Source organism: Mus musculus, chromosome 9, assembly GCF_000001635.26.
Source record: "Mus musculus strain C57BL/6J chromosome 9, GRCm38.p6 C57BL/6J".
Classification (NCBI taxonomy): domain Eukaryota; kingdom Metazoa; phylum Chordata; class Mammalia; order Rodentia; family Muridae; genus Mus; species Mus musculus.
This window is the reverse complement of record NC_000075.6, coordinates 39657511-39668615: the sequence shown is the minus strand read 5'-3', so window position 1 is coordinate 39668615 and position 11105 is coordinate 39657511. Positions and strand designations below refer to the sequence as shown.

At 39.5% G+C, this 11105-nt stretch overlaps 1 pseudogene; it reads right to left on the bottom strand.

The window, feature by feature from the left end:
- Positions 9831–10608, bottom strand: Olfr962-ps1 (olfactory receptor 962, pseudogene 1; annotated as a pseudogene).

Genomic DNA, 11105 nt, shown 5'->3' with positions numbered 1-11105 from the left:
AGGATAATTAATCAGTGTATGTATCATACACATGAGTGAAATTGTTCAAGAGCAAATCTAATTAATGAAGAATTATGTTTCCTATCACACGGGCAACCATATTCTTGTACTGAGAGTAATGATAGTTAGAACCTATAGTATTTAGAAAAAAAAATGCAACAGTAAAGGATATACATCACTGCTCTAAACTCTATCCATAACTATAAGTGAAACTGGAAGCTGAATTAATACAATTAATGTTTCTTGCTTAGCAGTATGTGTGTTCTTTTCTCTTTGGAAACATTAGAATTTGTGGGATAATCTTGTGGCTGTATGTAGGAAGATTAAAAATAGCATAGTGACCAAAGCCTTCATAGGTACCTTTTGTGTGATAGCAGAGTTTCTCCTACCTTTGTCTGTTAGACACATAACATATACCTCCATGTACATACAGGAGGTACAGACATATACACAGACAGAATCTCTCTCTCTCTCTCTCTCTCTCTCTCTCTCTCTCTCACACACACACACACACACACACACACACACACACACACATTTCATAATACCCACCATACATATATGCATATTATTGTAAATTTTAAAAATATTAGTCATACATATCACAAGAGTTAAACTACAGATTTGTAGAAGGTCAAAAAAGCAAACTCAAAAGCACTTTATTAATCAACTGGATGTAGAAAACAAGATACACAGATCAATCTTTAAACAATAAAATCACATATATTTTAAAAGGTATGAAGCTTTAACGCCTTTAACAAAGAAAGCCTGTATCCAATTTCTTAGGTTAATCTGTGAACATAATAATGTGTCACCCTATGATAATTTCCTTTACCTCTCTTCTCATGATTATTAAAGTCACTTATACCGTAGATACATTTTCAAGATTATATCCTTGGGCATGAAGGATAGTGAGAAGCTACCTAAATAAAGACCTTAGCATTCTGTGTGGAAAAAAAAAAAACAAGCTACTGTTTTCTCTACTTCAGGCTGCAAAGTTTCATTCTGGAACCAATTTGCATTAAAGAGGAGTAGGCATAGAAACTGCTTTCTCATTTTCATAGTTTGAAAATTTCTGATATATTTTCATATTTTCTAACACATATAATCCTTAAATTATAGATCAGCTCATAGAATCTATTGTCTAAAACTCTTCACCCCCACCTCACAATATGACCCTAGTGATTAAGAGACTTAACACTAAAATAAAGGTGAAGAACACATCTGGGCAGTTTCTGAGCCACAGAAAGCCTAAGATGCTGGCACTATTGAATGATATCTTCCTTCCTACCTGCAGCAGAAGGGAGGAGCTCACCTTCCTTTGGTCTGTAAGCTAGAACTGAGAATCCCTCTTGTTTTGAATCACTTTCTAGTAGAGTGCCACACATCTAAGTGTGCTTCTACTCTCTGGCACCAATTTCTTGTTTGGTTCCAGGACTTGCAAAAAATCACAAGAGATTTTAATCATGATTTTCCTTTGGGTGTTAATCCCAAGATGAAGGCATTGAACTGAGAAAGCATCTCATTAACCCCTTGGTTTAATTGTGTTGTGGCGGGGGATTATTTCAATAACTTTTGTGAACACTTTATGGAATGAGAGTATTCAAGAATGTTCACTTGAAACCTCAAGCATACCTCTTGGATACTTTACCTCTTACTAAAGATTTTTAAAGCTGGTGGTTCTGAAATCCTAATTGTTATATAGTGGCCTGTATGTCAAGGTAGGGTTCTCTTAAGGTGAAAAGATTGCTGACTCTAAAACTGTTCTCTTAGCTGGGATCTGCAGAATCAATAAGTAGTAAGGAGGGGAAGGACAAACCGTTTTACCAGCACCAGTAAATATTGGCATATATACTGTATATGAAGGAAAAAGAACTCAACATACTTAAAGAATTTAGGAATTGAGTCTGAAAGTCAGAGCCTTTATTTTCAGTTTCTTAGGAATCTGAAAAAGTAGGATCACAAATGTAGCCCTGGGTGGAGTACAGAATGATATACTATATTCATGGTTAGCATGTAGAATTTGATAAGACCATATCTCAAAATGATGAATAAAAATGTGCAGGGATAGAGCTCATCTTCAGTGTAGGTTGATGGAGTAACATGCAGAAGGCCCCAGGTTTTGATACCTAGTGCTACAAAGGAAGGGGAGGTAGTTTTCATAAGAAAGAATGCCAAATAGGATACAACTTGAGAGAGACAAGGCAGTAGATGATGACTGAAGGTCTCACTGGTCATTTTAAATAGATGGACTTCACATTAAGGTATAGAAAAATGCTATCATTTTAAGCAACTGTGCTTTAGTATGCAGTGGGTCAGAAGGTATATAAAGAGATGATTCCAGCCACATGGAAGAGTTCTGTGGAAGAGGAGACTTTTCAAAGAGGTAAGTAAAATCCATGCACTGGTGACTTTTCAAATACTTGGTCAGAAATAAAGGAGAAAGAATGGTTATTAGTTCAGAGAAATGTTATTTTTAGTATGTGTGGGTAAAAAGTCAGTTAGTATAACATGATGGTACCAGAGCAGATCTCTATTTTCAGATAAGGCAAAGAATATGTAGTAGGTAGAAAAAGGAAATTGAAAAGTGAAATAGTGATCTGTATGAAACAAAAGGAAAAGTTATGTGAGTAAAGCCAATGGGGAGAAACTCATTTTAACCATGGGTAAGAAGAGGGGCCATGAAGGATATGAAGACAAAGCTACTAAATCCAGAGAGAAGGGTAGAATGAACACAGAGGTTGGATATTTTAAGAGAAAAATATGGCAACCATTTGGAGTTTTAGTAAATTTGCTCCGAAAGTATAACAAAGTAAAAACAAAATTCTAGGCCTTTAGGCCCAGGCTTGGGAATGTGACCTCTGTGACTCATTGCTCCAAGGTATGCTAATCATAAAACAGATAGCAACATTCCTCCACTCACCTGCTTCCTGGGTTCAAAGAGTGTTCATTCAAAGAAAGTCACCCTGACCATTGCCAGAACCCACTATGCAAATGTGCTATTGTTAGGGGCTCTTAGAAACTGTCTTGAGAGATAACCTGCACGATTGATTACCAGGTATTCCTTGTGACTCTTGTGACTTTGCACTTCCTTGGGATTCTTAACTGGTATCTTTGGTATTTTCCAACAACGCCCTCCCCACTTCCTTGAGTTGTGGTTTCTCCCTTTAAATACCCCCTTATCCAGCTACTCGGGGCACTATGGTCCTCTACCCCTGCGTGGTGTATGACTGTGGGCCCGAGAGCGCTCTTGAATAAAAATTCTCTTGCAGTTTGCAGCAAGACCGTTTCTTGTGGGTGATTTGGGGTGTCGCCTCTCCTGAGTCAGAACATGGGGGAGTCCTCACGTTGTGGGTCTTTCAGCTCAATTGTGCAAAGAGTACACACCTGAAGTAAGATCCTCCTTACGTCCACAAACAAACTGCATACCTTAAAGATTCTAATATCCCTAACTCTTATATAATGTACAAAATGATCACATAGCAGTCTTGTGCAGACACATATTTTATTTTAATAAATTATCAACATTACTTTTTATCTAATTTTATTTATTTTTTATTTATTCACTTTGGATCACTGGCCCCTCAGGTTACCTCCAGTTACCTCCCACAATCCTTTCTTTCATCTTCCTCCCTTCCCCTTCTCTTCTGAACTGGTGGAACAGCCCTCCTTATCCCCACCACCACCACCCCCAACCCCAGCACTTCAAATTTCTTCGAGGCCAGATACATCCTCTGGAACTGAGACCAGATAAAGCAACCCAGTAGAACATATCCTACAAACAGGCAACCACTTTGGGGTAACCCCGTTCCATTTTTTTCAAGATCCACGGAAGACCAAGCTGCACATCTGCTACACACGTGCAGGGAGGCCTATGTCCAGCCTGTTCTTTGTTCAGTTGTTCAGATTCTGAGAGTCCCAGAGTCCAGGTTAGTTGATTTTGTTGATCAACTAACCTATGGAATTCCTATTCCCTTTGGGGCCCACAATCCTTTCTCCTATTCTTTCATAAGAGTCCCCGAGCTCTATCCATTGTTTTACTGTTTGGGTGTAGGTGTCTGCATCTGTCTCAGTCAGTTACTGTGTGGAGCTTCTCAGAGCATAACCATGTTCCTGTCTGCAAGCATAATAAACTATCATTCATAGTGTCAAGGATTGGTGCTTACACATTTGATGGGTCTCATGTTGGACCAGTTATTAGTTAGCTATTCTCTGAGTGAAGTAACCCAGTCCTGCTGTGGACTGGCCTCAGTCGCCCACTCCCCCTCAATCTGCAGGAGAAATCAGGGTCCAGGTCAGGTAGGCAGGAGTCTGTAAGAAATGACAAACAAATATGGACACAAGGGAGTGCTATATCTGGATGTAATTTGTCTCAAAGCGAGCACCAGTTTTTTTGTTTTGTTTTGTTTTGTGTTTTTTTTTGTTTGTTGTTTGTTTTTTGTTTTTTGTTTTTTTGTTTTTTGTTTTTTCAAGACAGGGTTTCTCTGTATAGCCCTGGCTGTCCTGGAACTCTCTTTGCAGACCAGGCTGGCCTCGAACTCAGAAATTCGCCTGCCTCTGCCTTCCAAGTGCTGGGATTAAAGGTGTGAGCCACCACTCCCAGCTTTGAGCACTAGTCTTATAGGTGATTTTTACACAAAACAGAGGAATGCATACAAAAAGCTAACAGGTACCAACTGGGATAAAAATCAATGTTAACAACTGGGATCAAAAGCAGCCCCACCTAAGGTCAACTTAATCTTAAAAGCCAGGGACAGGGGCTTCATGCCCTTGCCATAGTTCCAATTCTAGTCTACTGTATGTATAGTCCCCCTTCCCCCCTAGGCCATTGTAAATTCCTCTGTATGGGTGTAACTCAGCTATCTATAGTTCTAAGTATCTACTCTAGTTCCTCCCTAGATCAAAACCTTCCTTCATCCTTGGCTTTGGTAAATTCTTGCATATGGGAGTAACTAGGCTATTCTTTTAAGTATCTGTAGGGAATCTCCATTTGTCAGAAAAACTCACCAACTTTCTTCTAATATGCAATGTAGTCTGCCATACCTGACTGTAATGAAGATTCTAAGTATATTTTGCTAAGATTGCCCTGAGATTTCTAACTATGTAGTAGATGGTAATGCCTGATTTCTTTTACTATCTCTCTTACAATACTAGAGGCAATTCTGAATGTCACTGAATATGCAACATTCTTACTGAATTCAAAGCCCATGGTTGGCTCAAGGATTACCTAGGGCTTTGGTGAAGGCCAGGAAGCAAAGTTCAATTTTGCTTAGGTATTTGGCAAGTCATTACTTGGAGACACCTATAATAAAACAATACTGAGGGAAAGCACACAGATTTGTTCACCAACTAAAGCAAGGACGTTATTGGAGCATTAGTTTTACAGGTTGCCACAGTTCCAGGAGACTAAATTTCCATGAACTTTTCACCTCGAGACTATGTACAGGTTTCTAGGCCTGTCATGTGGGTCACTACTGGAGTGGATATAGCACAGTCCCACAAGGACATGCATGGTATGTACTCACTTATAAATGTATATTAGCCATAAAATACAGGTACCATGCTACACTCCACACACCTAAAGAAGCTAAGAAGGAAGACCCAAATGAGGAAGCTTGACTTTTACTTAGAAGGGGGAATAAAATAGTTATAAGAGGTAGATGGAGGAAGGGAATGGGGAGGGAGGAGACATGGGGATGATGTTCAGGATCATGTATGGGGAAGGACATGAGAGATGTCTAGATGGCCATGAAACTAAATGGAAATCTGTCACTGATGAGGGTGAGGAGGCCAGGGCATCTCTAAGTTGAGACAGAGACGTAGAATAAGGGAGGTACCCAAGAATCAATTAGGGGTGACTTTAGCCATTACTCACTACAATGAGGATATGAAACCGGAGGAGGCCACCTCCTGTATCCAGGCAGTAACCCCAATAAAGCAATAGAGGCACTAACCTACCCGCAAAATTTTCAACCCAAATTTTTTCCTGTCTACAAGAAATGCAAGCAAGGAGGTAGTGCAGACATACTGGTTTTGCTCACAAAAGTAATTTCATGTGCCTATTGAAGAGTAATATGTGTTAACTAGAAACTTATGAAAAAGTATAACATAAAAGCAAAATTCTAGGCCTTTATAGCCCAGGCTTGGGAATGTGACCTCTATGACTCAATGCTCCAAGGTATGCTAATCATAAAACAGATAGTGACATTCCTCCACCCACCCCCTTCCTGGGTTCAAGGAGTGTTCATTCAAAGAAAGTCACCCTGACCCACCCTGACCATTGCTGGAACCCGATATGCAAATGTGCTATTGTTAGGGGCTCTTAGAAACTGTCTTGAGAGATAACCTGCACAATTACCAGGTATTCCTTGTGACTCTTGTGACTTTGCACTTCCTTGTGACTCTTAACTGGTATTTTTGGTATTTTCCAACAACGCTCTCCACACCTCCTTGAGTTGTGATTTTTTTCCTTTAAATACACCCTTACCCAGCTACTTGGGGTGCCATGGTCCTCTACCCCTGCATGGTGTATGACTGTGGGCCCGAGAGCGCTCTTGAATAAAAGTCCTCTTGCAGTTTGCAGCAAGACCGATTCTCATGAGTGATTTGGGGTGTCGCCAATCCTGAGTCAGAACGTGGGGGAGTCCTCACACTGTGGGTCTTTCACTTATCCCTGTTGTTCTATGCAGCATCTCTCAAAGGCACCCTGCTCTCTGTTGTTCAGGAGCATTCTAGGTTGGAAAAGAATTCACATACAAAAATTACATGGCATAATAAAACACAGCAACTTTAAAGATGAAGCTTTAATCCTTTTCTAGTGTGTGCCTCAACAGTAGGAGACACATTCACGTTGATGTACAAACTACAGAATCCTTCTCTATGTAGAACTTAAATTTAAACATACTGGAAGTATCATCATGAAGCCCATTATTTTTAGGATTAGTTAAAACTAATTTTAAAATTGTAGGGAACTAAAGAATGCGGACAGTAGGACAGATTGTCTTCTCTATAAAAGAGCCCACTAATTGGATATCCAATACAAAATGGCCAACTCTGAAAACATACACATACCAAGAACATTATAGAGACTGTGCAGGTTACATTGAGGAACATGCATGTGAATATAATTTACATACATGGATGTAATAGTTATCATTTGTAAGGCACCCTCCCCCCCCCCCAGCCTGAAGCAGGCTGATCCAGACCTTGACCTTGCTGCCACTAAGGAGATTACCTAGGGTGGAGCTTTCCCGCCTAGATGACTCTATTGTTCAGCCATTGCTGCTGTTCTCCTTCAAGACACTGCTGCCGCTGAGCTATTCCAGAGAGGACACTCTATCCTGCACGTTGTCACCTGCAGCTGGTTCCAGGCTCCAATAATGGATTAGTGGGGGATGGGCCTCCCCACCTTTATAAGCACAGTTTTCTATTAAACATTTGAGCTTTGATCAGGAACCATGACTTAGCTCCATTTTTTTTCTCAATTGCCTAGTTCCCCTCTCTTTTCAGCCCCAGCTTGCCTCCCACGTGAAACTCAGTCCATGTGAGCTGCGTGTTGGCTCTCAACAATCATTAACAGATACATCAGAAATTTGAAAGAGAAAAATAGATATATGGGTGGGTTTGAAGGGTAGAAAGGGAAAAGAAAAAATTAGGTTATTATATTATAAACTCAAAAATAGAAGGAAAAGAAAAATATATAACTTAAACAAAAACTCCAGCTTCTTTGCTTCTGTAGTCTCCCCAGATTTCCACCCATTACAGACAGGAACTTGTAATCACCTGTCTTTAATATCTCTCAGCATCAATGGCCTCAGTTCCACAATAAAAAGGCAAGCTAGCAGATTTCTGAGTTCAAGGTCAGCCTGGTCTATAAAATGAGTTCCAGAACAGCCAGAGCTATATAGAGAAACCCTGTCTCGAAAAATAAAACAAGCAAAACAAAACAAAACAACCAAACAAAAAGACAAGCTAACAAGCTGAATATGCAAGCAGGATCCAGCATTTTGCTGCATGCAAGAAACACAGCTTAATAACAAAGACAGACACTACCTCAAAGTAGAAGCCTAGAAAAAAAGTCTTCCAAGCAAATAGTCCCAAAAAACAAGCCAATACCATAGAAGAATATAATTTTTCCATAGAAAACAATCATAATTAGTGTGAATTTTAGTAGTTTCCATTCTAATTCGAATTTATTTGCATATATCTAGATATTTGTTTTTTAAATGTATTATTACTATTATTATTATTTTACTTATTCACTTTACATCCCACTCACTGCCCTCTTGGGTTACTCTTCCCACAGTTCTTCCTGCATCCCCCTTTCCTTCTCCTCTGAGCAGGTGGGGGACCTCTTATCTCCCCACCCTGGCACATGAAGTCTCTGTGAGGCTAGGTGCATCCTCTTATTTTAAAACTTCTAATGTTGGGTGTTATAATTGAACATTACTTCAAATGTTTCTAGTTTCATATAAGTACAAATTTGAATTCAACCTAGAAAACCCTGTTGTGCACCCTAAAGTTACTAATGTTCTGTTTTCCTGTGCCAATAAATACACAATCAATCATATTTTGAAGGGAGTTTATCCAGTTTTCAATGCTGTAACCAAAATCTCATGATTTGGTATATTGTAAATGGATAACATTTATTTCGCTCACAGACCTTGATGCCTGGATAAATGTACAAGTAAAAATCACAGATGAAAATAATAGCAGGAAATGTGTGCATGACTCCAATAAACGTGCCTCACCCCTGCTTCTCAGGTTCTACAAAAAAAAAAATGGAAAATTGTCTTTATTTAAAATCTTGTTAGACATGAAGTAAGGCAATGAGACCTTGTGGGAGATCCAGCTGAACACAATAACAACTGATAGTTGAGATCTTTCCACAAAACAAGCAAAATTACCATTCTGGGTTGTAACAGTATCAAGTTGATAACACAGTCTCAAAAAGGGAGGTATTGGACTTGGGAAGACAAGATACTAACTGCTTTTAGTATAGGTGGAGAAATGCAGAGATGAAAACAGATTTAACAGTGAGGTCACTATGTATATAAGACCTGTTCACAGGACTTATTATCAGTTGGTTCCTGAAGAGTTTATTAATATCATGGTCTCTCTGGAAACATAGTGGGGTGTGTTAAGGCTACAAGGAGGTAATGAAGGTCAGCCCCCAGAGGTGTGGGCAATTAGGAACAGAAGTGCCTTAGTAAGCTAAGGTATGTGTTTTAGGTCCATAGTGCTCACTCATGTGTGATTTTGTATCTGTAATTTGAGGTTTCTAATACTGAGAACTCCTTCAAAGAGAAGGTAAAGTTTACTTCTTGGGAGAGATGTGTGCATGTATGGAGATGATAGTTGTGAGAGAACATCACAGTGACCAGATAATACTATGCCTTATAAATAGCCCTTGTTCTTTTTCAATTAACAGGGGAACTGAAGTACTTGTGGGCAGAAAAGGAAAGTTACCCCTCCGAAGTAAAGTGTGAAATGAGATTGATTTGACACTGACATAGAATGAATAGTGTCGCAGTTGACTCTAATCTTCAACCAGGAGAAAAGGCTGGGCTAAAGATTATAGATGTGGGAGATATCTCTGTTGTTGCTTACCATGCCCTTGCATTCCTTACCTAGAATTTAGATCTCGTTAACTAGAGTTGGTTATAAAGCTACTTAGAAGAAATCAGGGATTGTAGAGGCACAAGAACATAGAAAATCTTACAGAGATACCACATGTATTTAAATATTCTATGGTGAACTTTAGTTATTTTTTTAACTTAAAATAAAAGAATTGAAGATTTGATAGGAAACAAAGTTTTGAATTCCATGATTCATTTCTGAACAGCAATTATTATATCCCTGAAATCTCTCCTTAAGAATATTTCACTTCCTTGTTTCTCTTGAACAGATTAAAGAATTTAGCATGGGTGAGACAATATTGCTTAATATTTGCATCATAGCACCAAGCATGTGATTTGGTGTGTCTTACAGGTAGATGATAATTATATGTCTGTAGGGACAGAGGAACCCCTTGAGATGGGTACTGCAGGTGTAGAATGCTTTCTGTCTGCACTCTGCTAAATGTACTCTCAGAATCTCAATCCCAATGTGTGCATAAGGGACAAAAACACTGAAGAGAAGCTTCAGAGCCAGAAAGCCAACATTAATTGGAACCACCTTCTGGATCAGTCAGCTACTGGTACAAGCCAGGAGTAAAATTGCAGGAATGTTACAGAAGTGGTGGCTTTGATTAGCCCCAAAGTAGGCAAACTGAAAACAATGTTAGGATGATGGACTGAAGACATTCAATAGGGAAACAGATATTTTCATTTGATACTCTGTCCTGGTGATTTTTCTTCCCTGGGTTTATACAGAAGGTTTATGTTAGAGGGGGTAGGAAGAAATCTATACTGATAATGAGAATTGAATTATGATTCTCATTGTACATTTAGACATAGTATTAGAGAACAAAATGTCAAGTACTTTATTGGTCCGATCAGATTAGTCTAATAAAGAACCTGTGTCATAGACAAAGTCAGTAGATTTCTCAGACCTCTCATTTTAATTCCTGCACTTCTGACCAACTATGCTAAACATTTCTTTTTTTTAATTAGATATTTTCTTTGTTTACATTTTAAAGGTTATCCCCTTTCCTAGTTTCCCCTCAGGAACCCCCCTATCCCATTCCCCATTCCCATGCACACCAACCTACCCATTCCTGCGTCCCTGCCCTGGCCCTACCCTACACTGGTGCATCAAGCCTTCAAAGGACCAAGGGCCTCTCCTCTCATTGAGGTCCAACAAGGCCTGCTTCTGGCACATATGTGGATGGAGCCATGGCTTCCTCCATGGGTACCCTTTGGTTGGTGGTTTAGTCTCTGGAGCTCTGAGGGTACATGTTGTTTAATATTGTTGTTCTTCCTATGAGGCTACAAACCCCTTCAACTCTTGGGTCTTTACTGTAGCTTCTCCATTCGGGACCCTGTGCTCAATCCAATGGCTGGCTGACAGCATCCACCTCTGTATTTGTCAGGCACTGGCAGAGCCTCTCAGAAGACAACAATATCAGGCTCCTGTCAGAAAGCACTTGTTGGGATACACCAAAG